Source organism: Triturus cristatus, chromosome 1_1 (assembly GCF_964204655.1).
Source record: "Triturus cristatus chromosome 1_1, aTriCri1.1, whole genome shotgun sequence".
Taxonomy (NCBI): Eukaryota; Metazoa; Chordata; class Amphibia; order Caudata; family Salamandridae; genus Triturus; species Triturus cristatus.
Window position 1 is genome coordinate 1,011,723,837 of NC_140579.1, and position 25,478 is coordinate 1,011,749,314.

The following is a 25,478-nucleotide window of genomic DNA, read 5'->3' on the forward strand; positions in this document are numbered from 1 at the left end:
CCTCCTCCTCCTCCCTCCCTGTGGCTGGTGCTGGTCTGCGCCTGGTGTCACAGGGAGGGTTGCCCATGTTGTCGGCGATCCGACGGAGTGAATGGCTTATGTCCCTTTGAACCGCCAGGAGCTCAGCCAGTCTTGCCTCCATCCGTCCTTGGTGTTGTTGTTGACTGGCGTGTTGCTCGGCCTGCTGATTCTTAATGTCTGTGAGGGTCGCCACTACCTGACTGATGGCCCTGGTGTCACGCCGGTATGCCTCCATGATGTTGCGTACGTGTGACATACCGGTCTCTTCAGCTGTTTGGTCAGGTTCTCACCTCTGCCTGCCTCCACTCCCACCACCCCTGCCCACACGAGCCTGGCCTGCCGTTGTGGGCACATCGGGTCTACGGGACCCCTCAGGGATGGCAGTGTCGGTGTTGGCTGCCTCCTCCTGGGTGCCCGGCGAACCTTGTCCCTCCAGGTCAGAGTGGCTCAGTTGTTCAGTGTGGGCAGGGCTCCTGGGTGTCTCCTGGGATGTGGCAGGAATGGGGGTGGTGGTTGGCACAGATGTACCTGAAGCAGGTGCTGCAGGGGCTTGGACACCAGAGGGACCAGGTGGGTTGGGGTCATCCGCGAAGTGTTGTGAGGTGTCGCTGCCGGTGGGATCAGGTTCCTCCCGAGCCTCGGACTGTGGTACTTCCCCCCCATTAATGGGGGGAGATCCATGACGTTGCTCTGTGTGTGAGAGAGAGACAATGTTAATGCTGTTTAATGCGACATCCATGTTTCATACATATTCTAGTTGCCACAGTTCCTCCAGGTAGTTGTATGTGCCTAGCATTCACACCAATGTTCACTTGTGGATGGGTATGTTGCAGGGGACTGATTGAAATGTTCTCCAGTGTGTTTGACATGTCGAATTTGGGCTTGGATACTTCTTTGGCTGTGGCTTGATCTTGTTGTGTCACATGTCCATTGTGAGAGTGGGTAACTCCATTGGCTGTCCCAGGGGTGTGTGCTTGCGTAAGGGGTGAGTGATCATCCCTCAGCCCGTCGCTGTTCAACATCCACATGGCCCCCCTCACACAAGTGGCCCGCCACCACAACCTCAAAAACATCTCCTACGCCGATGACACCCAGCTCATCCTCTCCCTCACCAAGGACCCTCACACCGCCAAAACAAACATCCACAAGGGCTGAGGGCCATCGCCGACTGGATGTGGAGCGGCCATCTGAAACAGAACTCAGACAAGACGGAGGTCCTCATCCTGGGACCCACACCCTCAGCCTGGGACGACTCCTGGTGGCCGATCGCTCTGGGGACAGCACCGACACCCACCCACCACGCACACAACCTAGGATTGATCCTCGCATCCTCCCTCTCCATGTCCAAGCAGGTCAACGCCGTCTCCTCCTCCTGCTACGACACCCTACGCACGCTCCGCCGGATCTACTGGTGGATCCCGACCAAAACAAGTAGAACAGTGACACAGGCCCTCGTCAGCAGCTGACTGGACTACGGCAATGCACTCTACGCAGGACTCCCATACAAACACCAACGGCGGCTACAACGCTTCCGAAATGCCTCCGCATGACTGATCGTCAACGCCCCCCGCCACAGCCACATCACCCCCCTCTTGAGTGACCTGCACTGGCTCCACATCGACAAGAGGATCACCTTCAAGCTCCTCACCCACGCACACAAGGCACTCCACAACGCCGGACACGCCTACCTGAACATCAGACTCAGCTTCTACACCCGCACCCGCCAGCTCCGCTCCGGCAGCCTCGCACTCGCAGCTATCCCCCGCATCCAACGTACGACCGCCTGCGGGAGATCCTTCTCCTACCTCACCGCCAAGACCTGGAACACCCTCCCAACCCACCTACGACTGACCCAAGACCTACTTGCCTTCAGAAGACTCCTCAAGATCTGGCTCTTCGAGCAGTGGTGGAACCCCCCCCCCCCACCCCCTCAGCGCCTTGAGACCCTCACAGGTAAGTAGCGCACCTTACAAGTACCCTGATCGATTGTTGATTGATTGACGGTGCCTGCTGGTGGGTGTAGTGTGATTTGGCAGTGGGTCTCCCAGGTGATGTATCTGTCCCCCCATGGAGCATGCTGTGCTGCCATGTCAGTGAGTGTGAGTTCCTGGTCTATATATCTGAGCTGGTTGTGTTTGTGTTAGATTTTGCAGCTGTCACAGGAGGGCCTTGTGCTGCCTACAGCAGGGCCAAGTGTCAGCTACCTTGTCAGTACTTTGCCAGTCCCTGTGCATTGCGCATGGTCCATGGGTATGTACCTGGGCCATATGGGCTGAGGGCAATGGTGTCTGTTTCTGAGTTGTACAATATGTTTAGTGATCCCCACCCTCCCAGCATCCCGGACATCCAGTCTTGGGTTTGTGGTTTGTGTAGGCTGGGACATGGCATGGCCTTGCTTTGTGAATGGGGCATAGACATGTTAGTGGCATGAGCGTTGTTTTTGAGTGTGGTTGTGTCCGGTGAGGGCTTGGGGGTAGGTGAGTGCATTTGTTGTAGTTGTGGTGTGGTTGCCCTTACCCCCATGTTACGTAAATTGTTTGTGTACTCACCAGGCTCGGCAACTCCTTCGACTCCATGTACTCCCACCGGCGGAAGCAGAGCCATCACCTTCTCCTCCCAGGAATGGTAATGTACCGGTCTGCGGGGCAGCCCACCTCCAGTGATGTTACTCTGGGCGTAGTCCTCGTTCATTTTGCGCTTGACTGCCCTCCGCAGATCGTACCACCTAGCTTGGCATTCATTCCTGGTCCTTCTGATGGGCGCAACAGCATTCACCCGATCGATGATCCTCTGCCACAGGCGTGATTTTTCGGCTATGCTGGTCTGCCTGACCAATGTTCCAAAGAGCTGTGGCTCGACTCTGATGACTTCTTTGACAAGGATGTCCAGCTCCTCCCTTGTGAACTTTGGATTCTTGTCTGTGGGCATGGTGTGGGGTGTGGGTGTGGATGGTTGTGGGTGTGTGGGTGTGAATGTGTAGGTGTGTGTGTGAATGTGTAGAGGGGGTATGTGTGAAGGAGGTTGTGTGAAGGTGTGTAAGTTAAGGTGTATGGGTGCAGTTGTTTGTGTGTGGTGTCTGTCAGCAGTGGGTCTGTTGCAAAGGCTCATAGTTTGTGAGTGTGGGCCCTTTTTATTGGTCCATTTGTGGGTGTGGCTGGGTTTGAACTTTTGGTGGGTGTGTTATAAGAGGTGGTTGTGAGTTTGGGCCTCTGTTTGCCTGTTTGGATGTGCCAGGTCAGTCTTTTAGATGTTTTTTGTACTGTAGACGTGTTTTGTGGTGTTGTGCGAGTCGAATTGACCCTCCTTGTTCTGTTTTATAGTGTCCTGGGCTGGGGTACGGTGTTGGGGTACGGGGCTGGGGTCGGGCGCTGGGGTAGGGCGCTGGGGTATGGTGCGTCCAAGTAGGGGCATGGGGTACGGTGCGTCCAAGTACGGGGCTGGGGTACGGTGGTGGGGTACGGTGCGTACCAGTACGGGGCTGGGGTACGGTGCATACATGTACGGGGCTGGGGTACGGCGCTGGGGTACGGTGCGTCCAAGTAGGGGCATGTTGTATGGCGCTGGGGTACGGTGCGTCCTAGTACGGGGTGGTGGGATACAGTGCGTACAAGTATGGTGCTGGGGTACGGTGTTGGGGTACGGGGCTGGGGTAGGGTGCTGGGGTAGGGCGCTGGGGTACGGTGCGGCCAAGTCCGGGTCTGGGGTACGGCGCTGGGGTACGGTGCGTCCAAGTATGGGGCTGGGGTACGGTGGTGGGGTACGGTGCGTACAAGTAACGGGTGGGGTATGGCGCTGGGGTACGGGGCTGGGATAGGGTGCTGGGGTACGGTGCGTCCAAGTACGGGGCTGGGGTACGGTGGTGGGGTACGGTGCGTACAAGTAAGGGGCTGGGGTACGGTGGTGGGGTACGGTGCGTCCAAGTACGGGGCTGGGGTACGATGGTGGGGTACGGTGCATACAAGTAAGGGGTGGGGTAGGGCGCTGGGGTAGGGCGCTGGGGTACGGTGCGTCCAAGTCCGGGTCTGGGGTACGGCGCTGGGGTACGGTGCGTCCAAGTACAGGGCTGGGGTACGGTGGTGGGGTACGGTGCGTACAAGTAAGGGGTGGGGTATGGCGCTGGGGTACGGGGCTGGGGTAGGGTGCTGGGGTACGGTGCGTCCAAGTACGGGGCTGGGGTACGGTGGTGGGGTACGGTGCGTACAAGTAAGGGGCTGGGGTACGGTGGTGGGGTACGGTGCGTACATGTACGGGGCTGGGGTACGGTGGTGGGGTACGGTGCGTACACGTATGGGGCTGGGGTAGAGTGCGGACATGGGGGGGTATGGTGCTGACATATGGGGGAGGGGGAGGCTGTACGACTTGTATCCCGGGCACAAGTTTACCCGGATACGAGTGGTACGGCGTGCGCTCCGTACGGGGCCTTTTCCATGCGCTTGTGTTTTCGGACGGGCGGTACGGATCGTACCTGCGCGCTCGGACTTCAGTTTTACGAATAGTATGTAAAACTGTCCGGGGACGTCTCGTAGACTTTTCCCGAAGTGATTCATATGTATTTTTCACGTACGAATCGTACTTCGCCGTTTGTACGGGACTGGTACGATTCGTACGTAAAAAAATACAGATATGAGTCGTACGGTAATTTTTTTTAACGGATCGGAATCGGCACCATTGTTTCATGTCAAGGAGGGCATGCAGAATGTTAATTTGGCAAATGCGGGGAAAATAAAAATCGATATGGGTGCTAAAAAAGAGATTTAATGATCTGTGCCTATAGAAATTCTGGATTCAGGCACAGTAGATCTGGAAAGTGGATACCACTATAATTAACAAAAAATAATAAATGCAATGAGAGTAATCTTACTTGCTAGGGAGTTTAACAAGCAACTAACCTTTTAAAAAAATCAGTGTGCAAAGTCATGAAATTCATTGATTTTATCAATAAGGAATATGCTCGTTCCCTGTACCTCAAGATTATGGTGCCGATCACGATCCGGCAAAAACCGGGTACGAACCGTCGGACGGAGCATAATCTCCGTCCGACGCGTACCCGGTCGTCAATTTTTACAAACAAGGAATTACGATTCGCACGGGTACACCAGTACCGTACGAATCGTAAAAAAGCCCGCCCGACCAAAAAAAACCTACCAATGCGATCCGGAAAAGCGCCGACCTGACGTCGGGACGCTCGCAGCCAGCCATTCACGACCCAGGAATCACGATTCGCACCGACGTCACCCCGCACGGTGAATATTTTGCGGCAGCCAAAAACTGCCGGGAAATCAGGACGACGCGAACAAGGACCACCAGTACGCGACGGACAGACGACGACGCGAACAAGGAGGACCAGTACGCGACGGACACACAGGACCACGCGACCAAGGAGGACCCGTACGCGACAGGACGACGCGATCAAGGAGGACCCGTACGCGACAGGACGACACGATCAAGGAGTACCAGTACGCGACGGACAGACATGGACCCGAACCTACGAGTCATCCCTGCCCTCATAGCAGTCCACCTCCTCTACAGGTTACGACGCAGACGCCGCAGAAGGTCAGAATAACTAAGGGAGGGGGGAAAGTGGGGTGGGGTGGGGGTGGCACGACCAGGGCAGGCCACAAAACAACCACATAAGTCACACACCACACATGGCCTGGACATACCTGACTCCCATGCCCTGGTCACCACGAGGGGGTGGGGGCGTGTCCTGATAAGCCAGCGACCGCAACAACGGAAGTCCGTCACCACGCGAACCGGCAACACAACCAGACAGGTACGTCCCGTACCCACGCCTGAAGAGCGTGGGTACGAGTCGTACCACGCCCACACACGTCACCCCAACAATGGCGGGACGGATCGCACCCACGTGGCAAAGGCCTGGGTACGGGCCGCACAAGCATCACATAGCGTGGGGACGTATATGTACGGACCCTACCCCCACCCCATATGCAAGGAGCGCACCCCCCACCCCAACAGTGAAAGTACGACCCGTACCCCCACCCGCGTATGCATGGAGCGTACCCCCCATGCCAACAGTGTAAGTACGACTCGAACCCTCACCCGCGGACGTACGGACCGTACCCCCACCCCCACCAGTGTAAGTACGACTCCTACCCCCACCCGCGGACTCACGGACCGTACCCCCACCCCAACAGTCTAAGTACGACCCGTACCCCCACCCGCTTATGCATGGAGCGTACCCCCCAGCCCAACAGTGTAAGTACGACCCGTACCCCCACCCGCGTATGCATAGAGCGTACCCCCCATGCCAACAGTGTAAGTACGACCCGTACCCCCACCCGCGTATGCATGGAGCGTACCCCCCATGCCAACAGTGTAAGTACGACCCGTACCCCCACCCGCGTATGCATGGAGCGTACCCCCCATGCCAACAGTGTAAGTACGACCCGTACCCCCACCCGCGTATGCAAGGAGCATACCCCCCACCCCAACAGTGTAAGTACGACCCGTACCCCCACCCGCGTATGCATGGAGCGTACCCCCCAGCCCAACAGTGTAAGTACGACCCGTACCCCCACCCGCGTATGCATGGAGCGTACCCCCCATGCCAACAGTGTAAGTACGACCCGTACCCCCACCCGCGTATGCATGGAGCGTACCCCCCATGCCAACAGTGTAAGTACGACCCGTACCCCCACCCGCGTATGCATGGAGCGTACCCCCCATGCCAACAGTGTAAGTACGACTCGAACCCTCACCCGCGGACGTACGGACCGTACCCCCACCCCCACCAGTGTAAGTACGACTCCTACCCCCACCCGCGGACTCACGGACCGTACCCCCACCCCAACAGTGTAAGTACGACCCGTACCCTCACCCGCGTATGCAAGGAGCGTACCCCCCACCCCAACAGTGTAAGTACGACCCGTACCCTCACCCGCGTATGCAAGGAGCGTACCCCACACCCCAACAGTGTAAGTACGACCCGTACCCTCACCCGCGTATGCATGGAGCGTACCCCCACCACACCAGTGTAAGTAGACTCGTACCCTCACCTCGAATGCATTGAGCGTACCCCCACCGTGTATGTTCCAAGCGTACATATCCTGAAATCGGAGGTGTGTGTGCAGAGTCCACCCAGCAGTGCCCTGAGACAGGAGGGGTGGGTGTGGAGTCCTCCCAGCAGTGCCCTGAGACAGGAGGGGTGGGTGCCTATCACTAACAGCAGTGCCCTGAGACAGGAGGGGTGGGTGCCTATCACTCCCAGCAGTGCCCTGAGCCAGGAGGGGTGGGTGTGGAGTCCTCCCAGCAGTGCCCTGAGACAGGAGGGGTGGGTGTGGAGTCCTCCCAGCAGTGCCCTGAGCCAGGAGGGGTGTGTGCAGAGTCCTCCCAGCAGTGCCCTGAGACAGGAGGGGTGGGTGCCTATCACTCCCAGCAGTGCCCTGAGACAGGAGGGGTGGGTGCCTATCACTCCCAGCAGTGCCCTGAGACAGGAGGGGTGTAACACATGTGTGTGAGGCCAGAATTATCCACATGCATACTGCCTACAAGGGAACATGTCCCCATGAACTCATGTCAACAGACTCCACACACAAGTACAGTGATCACCAAGGATGCCACGATTGTTGCAGGTGGAGACATGGCCCTGCATGCATGGCCAAAGTAGAAGGGCTCCGTCACACACACAGCTCATGTAGACACAGCTCTGCGCTAAACATTGGGAACACCCTGCAGGGAAGAAAGCTGGGTACACAGAGGAAGGAATACACCCTGGGACAAGTGCACCATGCAGTAACTGCTTACATGAACAAAGAAAGTTAGCCAACACCTTGTGATGGCACACAGATCCCAGGGTCCCACCAATGAGCAGCACACTACTACATATCCCACACACCCAAACCCTTAAACACCACCAAAAACCATGTAGCAGCCCCACCAACACCAATACCAGCATAGCAGTAGTGTGATAATGAAAACAAAATTAAGCTTTATTCAGCATGAGCACAATGTCCGTGGATCGCAGGCAGTTCAATATTCACAAAGCCCATAGGGCAGTCAATGATTCTCAGCTGGATGGGGGACACAGTGGGATGCGTGTCCCCTACCTTGCCTGCACAGTCAAATGGCATCGTCTTCCACACTGGTGAGGGCATCAGGGGGGGGGAAGCAACAGGCACCGCAGGGACATCAGGGCAAAGGGGCGGCGTTGTGGGTGCAGGGATGGAGGACTCCACCACAGGGGGTGGGTCAGTGCCAAAGGCGGAGGCCAGGATGGCACTACACACCTTTGCAAGGTCCTCCAGGGAGTCCCCTGCACCCGAAGGGACCTCAGGCCCCAAGGAGGTCGGGGGGTCAGAGGGATGGGTCGCAGCGCCACCGGGGGAGGGTGGAGACAGGGGGGGGAGACTCAACCACCCTGACCGGGGACCTCCTTGACCGCTTGCGTGGTGGTGTAACTGTGGGGCTCAGGGACAGAGCGGCCATGAAGGAGTCCTTGGGGGAGATGTGGCCAGGAGAGCTGAGGGGAGGGGATTTGGAGGGAGTGGACTGGGTGGAATGCGGACTCCCACAATGGCTGCGTGTCACACGTTTGCCCCCCGACCCAGTGGGTGTGCCTACCTCACCCTGTGTGTGCGTGTCAGGAGGAGTGCGGTGGACCTTCCCTGCTGGTGTGGTGCCCGTGTCCGTTGATGTGGGTGCATGCCGACGTCTGGGTGTACGTGGGACAGGCATGGGAGTGGGAAGTGTGGATGGGGCAGGGGTAGGTGGGGGAGGTCGCGCTGCAGGAGACCCACTGCTGCAGTCAGTGTGGAGTCTATGGACCTCAGCAAGTTGCGTTGGTCAGCCTGCGATGAATGAATGCCCTCCAAGAATGCCTCGATGTTGGTGAGGGTTTTGCCGTGGGCATGGAGGACATTAAGGATCGCAGCCTGACCAACCTGCAGTTGCCGCTGGATGTCCACAGACTCTGCATTGGCGGCAGCAGTGGAGACAGGGGCAGGGGGTGCGGTGCCTGGCAGGAAGGAGACATGCTGTGACCGGGCACGCTGGGAAGGGACACGAGCAAGTGGGAGGCGGCTGATGGGAACTGAGGGGGCGGTGCGAGGTGTTGTTCCGCTGTCAGCTGCTGGTGCAGCCACCGCCCACTCGGAGACATCCTCCTCGGACCTGTCAGCTTCGTATTCTGACGTGCCAGTCGACAGGTCCTCGGCCGCACTATCCTCCACCTCTGTCCCACTCGATGTGCCAGCCCCGATGTCACGGCTGGCACTGGTGCTCGGTCCCTCCGCCTTGCCTGTGTCCATGTCTCCCTCTGTGTCCCCCGACGATGCTGTGGGCAGGGTGGAGAGACAGAAATTAATCAGACAGCTGTACACATCAGTCACATGAGTCCAATCGACATAGGTAACACTGCATAGCCTGAAAAGGAAGATCCCTAACATCTACTAAACAAAGTACCGATGTAGGGCATGAAACACACAGTTGGTTGAGCCACCATGCCACTGAAATACCATGGAGAGCATGAGACAATAGCTAAACACAGGAAACGGAGTCTGACATAGCACCCAGGCCCTGGGGACAATCCAGCACTGCATCTGCACCACACAGCGTTGGCGAAAATACCGATGACCAGGGACCATATCCATGAACTTGAGACACATGCTGCATAGGTAATGCTGAAAACATGCCCAACATGACTCGGTCACTGCACATTGCGTGTGTGTCCAGAAACATCACACACTGCCCAGACCCAGCAAGTAGAAATCAGGATTTGACACATAGGCATTGCCCGCCCCAACAAAACCCTACACGAGGCAAATTGTTGAGACACAGGTGGCACCAACATCTCATAGTCTGGGTGATAAACACAGGGGCAGGCAAAATGCAAGATTGGACGCCAAACAGCCAAGGTGCGCCTGTACAAATAATGAGGTACCAGTGCCCATCCTCAGATGAGTATAACAAGACACACAGGCACTGGCAACTGTGAGTATGAAGAAGGACAATCAGGTCAGGCTGCACAGTGGACACCTGTACAAAATAGCACGTCTATATACATGGTGACAGGGGACAATGGCACAGAGCACAACCTACGCTGTAGACAATGAGAGTGTCCACGTTTATGATGACACATACACCACTGAGGAAAAGGTGCCCCAGGGGACAGTAGTGGGCACGCAACTACATGCTACTGAATGGTAATGACTGCAACACACGTCACCATCCCTGCACTATGCGTATCGCACACTCATGCACATCATGTCACAGGCCACTACATAGGACATGCGCGCTGTAAGGCATGACACATGAGAGACCAACTCCCATGTCTGGAGTCAGCATCAGTGCCAACTGACATGGAACCCACATGCAGTGAACTTGACAGTGCACAGGCAAGGTCCCACAACCTGTTACACACCACCCCCAGACATGATGCTACAGTCATTGTTCTCGTGGACAAAGCGCCAGCCTACATTACCTTGTGAAGGAGTGACTACACACAGACCAGGGAACACATTGCAAGGAGGGGAAGGGTGGCAGGGGCGCAGCGCTATACTGGGGCAAACAGGATCTGCACAGCACCTTTAAACCCTGCCAGTGAATTCATGCTACTGTGCCCTTACAAATGCCGGTGACACACAACAAACACACATGTACCTACCCCCTTCCGGCTGCTGCATCACCTGTAAGCGCCTCTCCAGGTCTGGAAAGACCACCGGCAGCACACGCCTGTGGAGGTGGCTCAGACGGCGGCGGCCGCGGTTCTTGTGGCTCTCAGGTGAGTCCCCCAGCAGGAGCCGTGCAATCCTCCGCGTCCAGCACCGGATATCCTGCCAGCGTTTCCTCACCTGGGGCAGGCTCCGCCTCCGACCATCCACACCCCTCACGGCACTGACGGCGGTCAGCCAGATCTGCTCCTTGGCAGTGGCGCCTACCTGTGAGGAGGAACAAGTGACACCACATCAATACACCAGCCACATGTCACAGAGAGACATATGGGTACAAATTAGCTGGTTACAACAAGGCATGTCATGCAGTCAACGCATTGCACCTTTGTCATAGGGACATCATCCCCTGGTGAGGGAAAAAGCAGTACGTGCCACAGTGGGTACACAGGTGGAATGATGGCAATGTCACAATCAATGATCAAGGCTCACACTGTGCATCACACCCACCCCTCCTGTCTCAGGGCACTGCTGTTAGTGATAGGCCCCCACCCCTCCTGTCTCAGGGCACTGCTGTTAGTGATAGGCCCCCACCCCTCCTGTCTCAGGGCACTGCTGTGAGTGATAGGCCCCCACCCCTCCTGTCTCAGGGCACTGCTGTGAGTGATAGGCCCCCACCCCTCCTGTCTCAGGGCACTGCTGGGAGACATCAGGCACCCCCCCCCGGGACCCCCCCGACAGTACATGGCATGTGTGTCACACCAGGACACAATGCCTGAAGTCACAGTCACAACATAGGGACAGTCTGTGGCAGTGGCCTATGCACTCACCTGATACCCTGGTCGCCCATACAGCATGGAGTACTGTGGGAGGATCACATCCAGCAGAGCCATGTTCTCCTCCAGGGTGAATGGCTGTGTCCTCTCCACAGCCCTTGACATGGTTCCAGGGAATCAGTAGCAGCAGCTGGGTCGACGAATGCAAAGATGTGCAGACAAGTACTCCCTCATGGGACCTGGCTGCCTTATATGTGCCCTTCTGCCCAGTCTCATGCACAGGAGTACAGAGTGATTGGTCACTCACATTTGCATCCTATGTTTCCACCAATCCCTTCAAAACTAGCAGTCTGTGGGTTCTCTATCGGTTTCATTCTCCTGCATGATGTCAGCCCCACAAACACATTGCAACAAAGTAGAAGAATTCCAACTGACTTCTGCTGTGCACCTTCCAGAACAATTTCAAAATTTGAACTTGGTCTCCATGACAACCAGCATGCATGTAGGCCTTAATACTTGTCCCCTATGTAATTTGGAGCATCACACACAGGTACGGTGCGTTTCGGGGCCCTAGTGCACCCCAAATGCATGGCAACGGCCCGTACATGCATGCCTACGTTCACTATCACTATGGGTCTGCACGCGTATGCGTACTCGTAGTGGTACGGGCCGTACACTCGCATGTACGCTCACTATCACTACGAGTACGCATACGCGTGCAGACCCATAGTGATAGTGAGCGTAGATGCGTGTGTACGGTCCGTACCACTACGGGTACGCATACGCGTGCAGACCCATAGTGATAGTGAGCGTAGATGCGTGTGTACGGTCCGTACCACTACGGGTACGCATACGCGTGCAGACCCATAGTGATAGTGAGCGTAGATGCGTGTGTACGGTCCGTACCACTACGAGTACGCATACGCGTGCAGACCCATAGTGATAGTGAGCGTAGATGCGTGTGTACGGTCCGTACCACTACGGGTACGCATACGCGTGCAGACCCATAGTGATAGGGCCGTACACACGCATCTACGCTCACTATCACTATGGGTCTGCACGCGTATGCGTACCCGTAGTGGTACGGACCGTACACACGCATCTACGCTCACTATCACTATGGGTCTGCACGCGTATGCGTACTCGTAGTGGTACGGACCGTACACACGCATCTACGCTCACTATCACTATGGGTCTGCGCGCGTATGCGTACCCGTAGTGGTACGGACCGTACACACGCATCTACGCTCACTATCACTATGGGTCTGCACGCGTATGCGTACTCGTAGTGGTACGGACCGTACACACGCATCTACGCTCACTATCACTATGGGTCTGCACGCGTATGCGTACCCGTAGTGGTACGGACCGTACAAATGCCTGTACGCTCGCCATCACGATGGGTACACATACGGCAGCACTCCCACAGTGATTTGGGAACATACACAGGCCCTCTTAGCAGCAGTACGGCGGTTTTTACACATCACAGTGGTGATAGGCGACACACAGGTAGGAATAGGGCGGACATACTTGTCCATGGATGGACATACTTGTCCATGGATGGACATACTTGTCCATGGATGGACATACTTGTCCAGGAATGGACATCAAGGCATCGTCTGTGCATTACTACATGTGTGGGGCACAGGTGTGACAGGCTGTGATGTGGAACATGCCTCCTGAGTGGAGAAGGCACCAGATGTATGATGAGATGTGTATAGGTGTACTGTATGACGGTGCAATGTGTGCCAGGCATGCCCTTGACTCCTTTGACATGTGTGCATGTCGTACTGCGCACTTGGGGTGAGCGTCACTGGCATGGCACGGACACCAACACACGGAAGTGTCCCATGATGCCCGGTACAGGGGTCATGACACATGACTTGTCACTACCCACAGTGCACAATGTGACTATGTCATTTATGTGTCCGGGATTTTCATCAGGTTGATGTTGTAGCACCCTCAAAAGCTGCAGCCGTTGCAGCAACCAACATGTGTCTGTGTGTAGATTGTCATTGCACACTGTTCCGCACACCATGCCACATGTGTTATCGGATGTGAGGTGCACATGTATGCATGGGACACGGAGTAGCGTGACAAGGCCATGTCAGCATCCTCACAAGGAATGTGTGGTGAGTCATGACATGTGCACCTTCATGGCAAGGTGTGTGGGCAGGCCTAGTGTAATGTCATGTGACCTGTGGCTCCGGTGTTCCGCAACCAGTCTCTGCAATCGGCATCCCACTTCTGCTGATGTGTGGGTGTATGTCACTCCTGTCTTGCGTCGGGCTGTTCACTTGCACTGGGACACAGCTATTCCCATGGCGTGGCATGGGGAGGTTCTCAATCTCCGTGTGTAGCTGGGTCTTGGAAGGAGTGTCACCTTGCATCCATACGTGTCCTGGGCATGTAGCACATACCTGACTCCCTATGTAGCATGTGTGTATTGCCAGATTTACATGTGCTCAGTAGACATGAGTTGTTGTCGTAGTGCACTCACTCTTCCTTGTCACTTCCAAATTACTGCAGAGCGCCGCCTCTTGCCCGAAGAATTCCAGACTTGGCTGCCATGCAGGAGAATGACAGGATCCGGCTCTACCGCTTCACCCAACCGTTGATCCTGGAGCTGACGGCGAGACTGGCACCACACCTGCAACCGCAGCACAGGTATCCTACGGCACTGACACCCCAGCTGAAGGTAATGGCTGCCCTACATTTTCTTGCCACGGGTACCTTCCAAAATACCATAGCTCATGTTGGTGGCATGTCCCAGAGCATGTTCAGCGGTGTGCTGCATGATTTCTTGGAGGCCATGTTGATTCACCTGGATGACTTCATCAAGTTCCCAACCCCTGAACAGATGACTGAGGTCAAGCGTGGATTCTATGCCCTGGGAGGGATGCCCCATGTCATTGGGTCCATAGATGGGACACATGTAGGTTTGGTACCACCACACGCACGGGAGGTGGCGTACCGCAATCGGAAGCACTACCACTCCATCAATGCCCTTGTGGTGTGTCTGTCCAATATGGTGATTTCACATGTCTGTGCTCGTTTCCCAGGATCAGCACACGATGCCTACATCATGAGGCGTAGCGGGATGCCTGATATGATGATGCAGCTGCGCAACGAACGGGCATGTGTTGTTGGTGGGTACAGTCTGTCTGTCCTGTATTCTGTATAGCCGACCAGCACGACCGCTTCACCAGTTCTAACGATGTCCATGTGCTTCCCATGTAGGGGACGCTGGCTATCCCAACATGCCTTGGCTGCTGACACCTCTCCGCAACCCCATCACGCCGGCCCAGCTCCGCTATAACACCGCCCATGGCCGGACAAGGCGAGTGATAGAGAGGACGTTTGGCATGCTGAAGAGCCGATTCCGGTGCCTCCACAAGACCGGCGGTGCACTCCCTTATGCCCCGGCGAAGGTCTGCAAGATCTTCATGGTCTGCTGCATGCTGCACAACATGGCAGTTGAAAGAGCTGTGCCACTCATCCTGAATCAACATGACGAGGACCATCCACCCGTGGAGGACGAAGGGCTTGGCAATGGGGCTAGTGATGTGGAGGATGTGGAGCCGCAAGAGGACATCCGGACTCGGCTCATACGCGACTTCTTTGCTTAGTGGTGAGTACCAGTGTCTGAGTGTGCACGCATTGGTCCCCGTGTGGCATGCGTTGTGATGTGTGTCTCCACCTGCATGTATGGCACGTGGGTCAGAGGTGTGTGTGGGTGTGTCACTGGAGTGATGGTGGCAGTGATGGTAGTATTTCCCCAGTCATAATTGTGACCTAGCATGTTGTCATCCATACATGTGTCGAGTAAATGCACATGCAAGTGGCTGTGCTTTCTGTGGCTGACTTCTTGTGTGTCTCTCTTCCCCAGGTACCTGCGCATGCCGTTTGCTGGTTGCATTCTTGTGGCACTGCTATTCCTCATGGACATGACATCGTGGGCTGACTCAGCGTTACAGGCACGGACACGTTTGGAAGTCTCCATGGGGTAAGGGATGCATCTGGGGTGTATTGGGTGTGGCAGTTGTTCACGATGTGTGCACACTGCCCCTGTCGGGGTTTGGTTCCTCTGCAGCCATGTCGCATCCCCATGGGACACGACATGCAGCTGTGTACACCTGAATAGATGGTCTGCCTGGTTGACAGGCATCAGTGATGGGATAGTGGATTGTGATGATGGCATCAATGTGTGTGACACTGCCCTCGGACACATACGGTTAGCATTGGCTTGACATTGTGTGGGACTTCCACATCAGCGGATCTATGGTGTATGGCAGGCTCTCCGTGTGCAGCTGTGGGTATTTAGCTGTTAGCCGACGCTTGTGTGCCAGTACCATGGCTATCACGCATTTGTGCTGCAGAAGGGGGGTGCCAGTGTTGGACCCACATGTCACTCCACATGATGTGTTCATGTGTACTTCGAGTTGCCTCTGCAAACCCGAATACATGACTAATAAAGGTGTCCCTATGCCTCCAAGGTGCCTCTCCTCAGTCAATGCTGGTGTGTTGGCACGGTGCATCCTGCATGTCTGGCATGGTATTCCCGGATTGTGGCTATGTGTCAATGTGTCGAGTCGCAAGATGCAAGCTGTGTGTTTGGGCTGAGACTGTGTATTGGGCATGATGTCCATGACTGCGTGGGTATTGTGACATGTGCCATCCCCATGCATCCAACGTTGTCCAGGCCCCCATTCTCTGCATCCACCGGACTCAAGCTTGCAGGACATGGTTCTGCCACCTGTCTACACATACCTGGGTGCCACCCAGGACACTGGACTGGATCCCTGACCTCTGCGCATGACTGTTGGTGTACTCAATGTGTGTGTCAGCACGGTTGTTCGGCCACCCCCTCAGCTGGTTGTGCCCATCACGGGTGTGTATGGTGCTCCATGTCTGTCTTGCCTAATAAACTGTGACCCATGTGTCCTGTGCCAGACTCAGGCCCCAGGGTGTGGATGGTTGAAGAGAAAAGATGACTCAGGCATTTTTAGACTTTACAAGACACATGTTAGGTAATAATGCTACCAGCAGGCATCTACTCTTCATAGTGTGATTTATTATTGGGGGGGGGGGGGACAAAGTGAGGGGCTTTCCGGGATTAGGGAATCCAAAGTTCAGTAGGGGAGTTGGTGTCATTGCCATTGGAAATCCTCAGAGTCCATGCCACAGTCTTTGTCAACATTGGTCAGCCAGTGACCAGCAGGGCCATGTGGCAGAGAATGTCTCTTGATGCTGTGATGCTGTTGCTCCAGTGGGCCAGGTGCCAGGCCAGGTGTCCTGGGAGATGGTGATGTAGCAGCCACCCTCACGGTCCTTTCCGTGGACGACCCGGCCTCCTGCGGGGAACCTCACCAGCAGGCCGCGACGACGTCTGGGATGCTCCGTCGGATGTTTCCTCCTCCTCCTCCTGATCCCTCCCTGTGGGTGGTGATGTTCTCCGCCTTCTGGCACAGGGAGGGTCGGCCATGGTGTCGGCCATCCGACGGAGTGTAGCGTGAATCCCCTGGAATGCCGTCACTTGCTCAGCCTGTCTGTCCTCCATCCTCCGTTGGTGTACCAGTAGACAGGCAATTAGCTCCGCATGTTGCTGGGCCTGCTGGGCCTTGATCCCCTCGAGGACGGACACAACCTGGGCCATGCCCGTGGTGTCCTGCCGGTATGAGTCCAGGATGTTACGGACATGGGAAAATACCGGATCCCCAGCCAACTGGTCAGGCTCGCGCCTCCGCCGTCCTCCACTCCCACCACCCCTGCCCACTTGCGCCTGGCCTGCACTTGTGGGCACATGGGGTCTCCGGGACCCCTGAGGGGTGGCATTGGCGTTGTCGCCTGCCTCCTCCTGGGTGCCCGGGACACCGTGTCCCTCCTGGCGAGCCTGGCTGCATTGTGGTGTTGGGGCAGGGATCCTGGGTGTCTCCTGGGATGTGGCAGGAGTGGGGGTGGTGGTTGGCACAGTTGTACCTGACGCAGGTGCTGCAGGTGGTTGGACACCAGAGGGGCCAGGTCGGTCGGGGTCGTCCGCAGAGTGGTGAGAGTGGTCGCTGCCGGTGGGATCGGGCTCCTGCAGATCCGGGTCCTGTGAGTGTTCCCCCCAGTGTTGGGGGGTGCACCACGACGTTGACCTGTGTGTGAGAGAGACAATGTTAATTTTGGTCCATGCAACATCCATGTTTCATCCGTTTCAAAGTTGGCACATTTCCTCTTGGAATTAGGATCTGTCTTGCATTCCACTCACAGTGCACTTGTGCATGGGTGTGTCCCTTGGCCACCACTTTGGCCCCTTTAACTATGTGTGGCACAGTCTTACTTGCTGCGTCAAGTGTGACTGCAGTCAGCAGTGGAGTGGGCAGGTGTGGCGAGCCATGCATTGGCGCCTTCCGTGTAGCACTGTACATGCGCACATGGAGTGGATCCACACACTTATATGATCCAGGTAGCTGTCCTTGTGCTCGTGTACAGGTTGTGACATGGCCCTGTGTTTTGCCATGGTGAAGAGGGGGGGTTCTGGCACTGGCCACCCTTGTCTACATGCACGCAGTCTACCTGCTGACGAGCAGACATTCACACACGCAACACGGCTGATTAGCTCTCCCTGTGTCTTGCTCCCTCTGTGTCCCCCACTCCCTCCCTCCGTGTGTCAGCCTCCTCCCTCTGTCCGTCTCCCACCCTCTCTGTCCCCCTCTCCCTCCCTCTCTGTCCCCCTCTCCCTCCCTCTCTGTCCCCCTCTCCCTCCATCTCTGTCCCCCTCTACCTCCCTCTCTGTCCCCCTCTCCCTCCCTCTGTGTCCCCCTCTCCCTCCCTCCGTGTGTCAGCCTCCTCCCTCTGTCCGTCTCCCTCCCTCTCTGTCCCCCTCTCCCTCCCTCTCTGTCCCCCTCTCCCTCCCTCTCTGTCCCCCTCTCCCTCCATCTCTGTCCCCCTCTACCTCCCTCTCTGTCCCCCTCTCCCTCCCTCTGTCTCCCCCTCTCCCTCCCTCCGTGTGTCAGCCTCCTCCCTCTGTCCGTCTCCCTCCCTCTCTGTCCCCCTCTCCCTCCCTCTGTCCCCCTCTCCCTCCCTCTCTGTCCCCCTCTCCCTCCCTCCGTGTGTCACCCTCTGTCACCTCGGCCCAGCTTCCAGGGCACACACTGTTAGCAGATCTTTGAGTGGCCCTTGGCTTGTTGATGTGAGTTTGTTTCTGATCTCCAGGCACCCATTGGGTGTGATGTGTGTCTGTGCGCTGCTGCTGTGGTGGTGTGTGCTGCCACTCTTTCACAATGTTGGCTGTTCATTAGCTGCTGTCATGTGCAAAACAGTGCCTTCACCCCCATGTGTTGATGCAAGGCGTCCGCCATTTGCTGGCAAGTCATTCCTGTGTTGGGACACACTGTTTGTCTGGCTGTGACCTAGGCCATATGGGTAGAGTGAATTGTTGTCTGCTTCTGAGTTGCACTATGTGCTTTTTTGGGCCCAGCCTCCCGCCATCCGGGTTACCGTGTCATGTGTTGTTGTCTTCTGTGGCCTGTGACTTGACATTGTCCAGCTGGGTGCATGGGGCATGGTGGCAGCAGTGGCATGTGCGTGCTCATGGAGTGTGGTTGAGTCATGCGATGGCTTGTGGTGGTTGCGTGTCTGTTAGTGATGTTGGTTGTGGATGCCGTTCCCCCATGTGAGGTGCGTTGTTTGTGTACTCACCCGGGTCTCGGAGTCCTTCTAATCCTTCGACTGCCTCCACCGGCAGTATGGCCATCACCCTCTCCTCCCAGGGATGGTAGTGTACGGGTCTGCGGGAGGGCCCTCCTCCGGTGGCGTTGGCCTGGTCGTGTTCATCCTGCCTCTTGGCTCGGACCCTCCTCCGCAGATCGTACCACCTGTTCTGGCATTCCTGCCTGGTCCGTCTGGTGTCCGCAACAGCATTCACAGCATCGACGATGGTCTGCCACATGGCTGTTTTTGCTGCCTGGCTGGTGTTTCTGACCAATGTTCCAAAGATCTGTGGCTCGACTCTGAGGATTTGATCTACAAGAACCTCCAACTCTCGGTTACTGAACTTTGGATTCTTGGTAGTGGGCATGATGAGGGGTGTGGATGGTGGGGGGGGTGTGGATGGTGGGGGTGGTGTGTGGATGGTTGTGGGTGTGTGGGTGTGGTTGTGCAGGTGCGTGTGTGTGTGAATGTGATGAGGGTGTGTTTGTGAAGGTGGTTGTGTGAAGGTGTGCAAGTGTAAGGTGTAGTAAAGGTTGAGGTCTGGTGCTGTGGGTTGTCTGTGGGGTCTGGCAGCAGTGGGTCTGTTGCAAAGGCTCATGGTTTGTGTGTGTGGGCCCTTTTTATTGGTCCATTGGTGGGTGTGGCTGTGTTTGAATTGTGGGTGGGTTGGTTATAAGGAGTGGTGGTGTATTGGGCCTCTGTTTGTTTTTGGCAGTTGCAGGTCAGTGAAGGTGTTGTTTTGGTGTTTTTTGGCCATGTTTAGTGGCTTTGTGCCATTCGAATGGTGTATTGTTGTGTTGTTTTGTTTTGTCCTGGTTGTGTCCGTGCGTTTTGAGCGTGTGTACGGTGTGTACATGGGCCATTTGGTTGTACGGTGCTGTCCTTGTGTGTGGCTTGGTACGACTCGTACATGCGGTTGTGATGTTGGGGCCTGGGGTGCGCTCCGTAGTTAGGAGGTTGTGTTGGGGGTAGGACTCGAACGTACTGGGATGTACATACACGGTGGTTCGACACATACAGGGGTGGGGGTAGGACTCGAACGTACTGGGTACACGGTGGTACGACACGTACAGGGGTGGGGGTAGGACTCGAACGTACTGGGGTGTACATGGACGGTGGTATGACACGTACTGGGGTGGGGGTACGACTGGAACGTACTGGGGTGGGGGTACACGGTGGGACGACACGTACAGGGGTGGGGGTACGACTGGAACGTACTGGGATGTAGGTACACGGGGGTATGACACGTACTGGGGTGGGGGTGGGGCTCGAACATACTGGGGTGTAGGTACACGGTGGTACGACACGTACTGGGGTGGGGGTACGACTGGAACGTACTGGGGTGTAGGTACACGGGGGTATGACACGTACTGGGGTGGGGGTGGGGCTCGAACGTACTGGGGTGTACATAGAGGGTGGTACGACACGTACTGGGGTGGGGGTACGACTGGAACGTACTGGGGTGTAGGTACACGGGGGGTATGACACGTACTGGGGTGGGGGTGGGGCTCGAACGTACTGGGGTGTAGGTACACGGGGGGTATGACACGTACTGGGGTGGGGGTGGGGCTCGAACGTACTGGGGTGTAGGTACACGGGGGGTATGACACGTACTGGGGTGGGGGTGGGGCTCGAACGTACTGGGGTGTACATAGAGGGTGGTACGACACGTACTGGGGTGGGGGTACGACTGGAACGTACTGGGATGTAGGTACACGGGGGGTATGACACGTACTGGGGTGGGGGTGGGGCTCGAACATACTGGGGTGTAGGTACACGGTGGTACGACACGTACTGGGGTGGGGGTACGACTGGAACGTACTGGGGTGTAGGTACACGGGGGGTATGACACGTACTGGGGTGGGGATGGGGCTCGAACGTACTGGGGTGTAGGTACACGGGGGGTATGACAAGTACAGGGGTGGGGGTACGACTGGAACGTACTGGGGTGTAGGTACACGGGGGGTATGACACGTACTGGGGTGGGGGTGGGGCTCGAACGTACTGGGGTGTACATAGAGGGTGGTACGACACGTACTGGGGTGGGGGTACGACTGGAACGTACTGGGGTGTAGGTACACGGGGGGTTTGACACATACTGGGGTGGGGGTGGGGCTCGAACGTACTGGGGTGTAGGTACACGGGGGGTATCACACGTACTGGGGTGGGGGTGGGGCTCGAACGTACTGGGGTGTAGGTACACGGGGGGTATGACACGTACTGGGGTGGGGGTGGGGCTCGAACGTACTGGGGTGTACATAGAGGGTGGTACGACATGTACTGGGGTGGGGGTACGACTGGAACGTACTGGGATGTAGGTACACGGGGGGTATGACACGTACTGGGGTGGGGGTGGGGCTCGAACATACTGGGGTGTAGGTACACGGTGGTACGACACGTACTGGGGTGGGGGTACGACTGGAACGTACTGGGGTGTAGGTACACGGGGGGTATGACACGTACTGGGGTGGGGGTGGGGCTCGAACGTACTGGGGTGTAGGTACACGGGGGGTATGACACGTACAGGGGTGGGGGTACGACTGGAACGTACTGGGGTGTAGGTACACGGGGGGTATGACACGTACTGGGGTGGGGGTGGGGCTCGAACGTACTGGGGTGTACATAGAGGGTGGTACGACACGTACTGGGGTGGGGGTACGACTGGAACGTACTGGGATGTAGGTACACGGGGGGTATGACACGTACTGGGGTGGGGCTCGAACATACTGGGGTGTAGGTACACGGTGGTACGACACGTACTGGGGTGGGGGTACGACTGGAACGTACTGGGGTGTAGGTACACGGGGGGTATGACACGTACTGGGGTGGGGGTGGGGCTCGAACGTACTGGGGTGTAGGTACACGGGGGGTATGACACATACTGGGGTGGGGGTGGGGCTCGAACGTACTGGGGTGTAGGTACACGGGGGGTATGACACGTACTGGGGTGGGGGTGGGGCTCGAACGTACTGGGGTGTAGGTACACGGTGGTACGACACGTACTGGGGTGGGGGTACGACTGGAACGTACTGGGATGTAGGTACACGGGGGTATGACACGTACTGGGGTGGGGGTGAGGCTCGAACATACTGGGGTGTAGGTACACGGTGGTACGACACGTACTGGGGTGGGGGTACGACTGGAACGTACTGGGGTGTAGGTACACGGGGGGTATGACACGTACTGGGGTGGGGGTGGGGCTCGAACATACTGGGGTGTAGGTACACGGTGGTACGACACGTACTGGGGTGGGGGTACGACTGGAACGTACTGGGGTGTAGGTACACGGGGGTATGACACGTACTGGGGTGGGGGTGGGGCTCGAACGTACTGGGGTGTAGGTACACGGGGGGTATGACACGTACTGGGGTGGGGGTGGGGCTCGAACGTACTGGGGTGTACATAGAGGGTGGTACGACACGTACTGGGGTGGGGGTATGACTGGAACGTACTGGGATGTAGGTACACGGGGGGTATGACACATACTGGGGTGGGGGTGGGGCTCGAACGTACTGGGGTGTAGGTACACGGTGGTACGACACGTACTGGGGTGGGGGTACGACTGGAACGTACTGGGGTGTAGGTACACGGTGGTACGACACGTACTGGGGTGGGGGTACGACTGGAACGTACTGGGGTGTAGGTACACGGGGGGTATGACACGTACTGGGGTGGGGTGGGGCTCGAACGTACTGGGGTGTAGGTACACGGTGGTACGACACGTACTGGGGTGGGGGTACGACTGGAACGTACTGGGGTGTAGGTACACGGGGGGTATGACACGTACTGGGGTGGGGGTGGGGCTCGAACGTACTGGGGTGTACATAGACGGTGGTACGACACGTACTGGGGTGGGGGTACGACTTGAACGTACTGGGGTGTACCTAGACGGGTGGGGGTATACATACACGGGGGGTACGTGTCGGACGTACGGGGGCTGGGGGGAGTGTTGGGCGCGTATGCGGGCACATGTCTCCATGGTTGCTATAGGAGTTCGGTGCGGACGGTGTTTTTTCCATACGGTTGTACGCTCGGACGCACGGGATGGATCGTGATTCCTCGGTCGGACTTGGCTTTTCACGTTTGTAAGGTAAATCGTCCGAGGACGTGTCGGACACATTTTCCGACCCGAGGACGTGTGGTGAATGATTCCCAGTGCGGTTCGTATGGACTTTTTACCATGCGAATCGTGATTGCCAGTTCGTACGGCACTTGTACGATTCGTACGGTAAAAAGACCCGATACGAGTCGTACGGGGACATTTTTTACCGGATCGTGATCGGCACCTATGTGTGGTTCTCGCAAAGTAGCAACATTTAGCAAATAGGAAGCTGAATCAGTAAATTAAAATTAAATTTGTATTACAAAAATGAATGATAAATTGATTAAGCTGTTCAGTTTTTCTGTCCAATTTATGCAAAACCAAAGTCCAAAGGAATTGTTTGCATGTACAGAGCCCGTAGCCTATTAAATAGCAGGATATAAAATATATATAAGTGAAATGTACTCCGTTGTGGGGGTTTGGTTATTTTCAAATTATCTATTGGTTGATTACATGTAAAGTGTTGGTCGGTGTACAAATTTATACATAATTGCGGTTTCGAATGTTTCTGGATGTTTGAACATAGCATAGTGAATATAAAAAATCGTTAGAAACAATATAAACTTTAGCTAATGATGTAGCTTCAATATCTTATAAAATGGTAAATGTACCATAAACTTATCTATTATTTTTAATAGGTTTATTTTTACATTAAATTCATAGACATTTTAAATGTGTTAAAAAATTAATTTTAATATTGTTTAAGAAAATGTTTAAAAATCACACTGTAACGAATGATTGGCATACTAATTAGGTGAATTGAAAACAGTTTTAACAAAAAATATAAAAGATTGTTACTAATGGAAAAAGCATGACTTGATGGAAAGATGGATTACTTATACTTGTATCTTAAACATTAATAAAAAAATATTTCTATGGAACAAAGCGTTATAGATAGACTTACAATAAATTTCGAAAGATGGCAAATTTATACTCACAGTTTGTATTTCTGTAAAGAAATCACGTTTTAAAAGTGCCAAGTTCAAAAGTTAAGGGGGCTAGTGTCAAGGAGAAGAAGCCCATCAAACAGATATGATTTATATGAACTAGTAGTTGAAAAATGCAAATATAACTGGCAATGAAATGTTAGGTAAAAAAAAAAAAGTCATCAAAAATGATTATGACAAAACTGAATGAGCCACTTAAATCTCCCACCAGAAGCCAGCCTCCGACACAGTATTGTGGCACCTTTGGAAATTCAACTACCAAACATACTAATCTTAAATGTAGCTTCCATGTGCCATCCACGCTCTGCCATCATGAGCAGAAAATGTAAATGATATAAAAAATATAAAACCCTAGTGATAAAAGGAAAAAGAAAGAGAGAGCCCTGTAATGGGTAATTGAAGTATGTAACCCAATAATAAACATTGAATATTCCCAAATAGCCCGCTCAAACAACTAAACTAATGATGAGAACATTCTTTATTTCAATAGCCTGATTTTTCAAAGTTAAAGTAATAGAGAGCAACTTATTAAAAAAAAAGTCAGGCTGTAGGCTGAAAAAAAGGATTGGTGCATTAGAACGAAACACTTGAACATGGTAATTTAGTATGTAAACCACCTGTAATATAACAAATAGACAAAAGTTGAAATTAGTGATTAGGTGGGCAAACCACTCAAAATATAAATTAAGGTGTTAACAGATAAAGGATAAAGTACGGTAAAGTTGAATACTTACTCAATACTGTAGGAAAAAAGGATGAGCCTGCTAGATGACTTTCATCAGGAACCACAAGTTCAACGGAGGCTTGCAACCTGGATGGTCTTCATGGATCCACAAGGTCCACATAGGAGGACAAGTAAGGTATAACACCTTGGCAATACACATGAAAGCAACAAAGCTAGCAAGAAAGTGGGTGAATTGCATAATTTGAAACAAGACAACCAGTGAACAATCCTTACTTCACAGCTTGAAAAAGAACCTGGCTTCAAGAACTCCAAAGATCTTCCAAACAAAATTTTGTAGACAACTATTTGCCAAAATTAATGCAAAATCTCTCTACACTTCCTGGCCAAATTTGCCCAATACAACCTTGACTTGCTGGGGTCCTATTGCATTGACTCTATTTACTAGTACAAAGGTGATTGTAATATGCCACTTTGATTACATTGATCAATGAGCAATATGTACACTGTGGAGTGTGGAGGGTGTGGAAACGTATTTCTGACCATGCAACTTTTGCTATGTGGGAGTGGAGTAACAGGAATGAAAACAAAAGGAAAAGCACAGTGCCTACTGACACCTTACTGAAA